Source organism: Octopus bimaculoides, chromosome 17, assembly GCF_001194135.2.
Source record: "Octopus bimaculoides isolate UCB-OBI-ISO-001 chromosome 17, ASM119413v2, whole genome shotgun sequence".
NCBI lineage: Eukaryota > Metazoa > Mollusca > Cephalopoda > Octopoda > Octopodidae > Octopus > Octopus bimaculoides.
This window is the reverse complement of record NC_068997.1, coordinates 16,759,174-16,759,817: the sequence shown is the minus strand read 5'-3', so window position 1 is coordinate 16,759,817 and position 644 is coordinate 16,759,174.

Here is a 644-nt window from a genome sequence, read left to right as displayed (position 1 = left end):
TATATATATATATATATATATATATATGAAGTTCTCACCTTATGATCACTGTTGCGTGAAACTTGAACCACGTACGAGAAAGGAATTCCCTTTATATAAACCATATACTGTACACCATTTTTCGTACCTACCCCTATGCACATACAAAAACATTCATATTTTTTCGTATATGACTGTATGTGTGTATGTAAACACACACCAATAATACATATCTGTGCATCTATAACTATGTTTATCATTGTGTCTGTCATTCTATCTATTTAGACTGGGATAATATCTACCAAGATTATTTCATATCTCGTTTCTTCTTTTACTTTTTTTCATCCTACTTGATTTTTTTTTTTCTGTTTCTTTAAACCTAGAAATTTAGATAAGCAGCACTGATATTCCTAAAAGGTGTATGCGTTAGTGTGCGAGTGTATGAGTTATCTTGTGAATATCTACGCACGAAGAGCTGTTATAATAGTGAGTTAGATGTTTTTGCGGTGAAGGGGAACACTAAACGCTATGTTTCGTTTTACTCCAAACACATTCACACACACCCATATACTTACAATATGTAAACAAACACATAACACACATACATGCACACAAACAGCACACTCAGACACTCATACGAATACATACATGTGTATATATATATA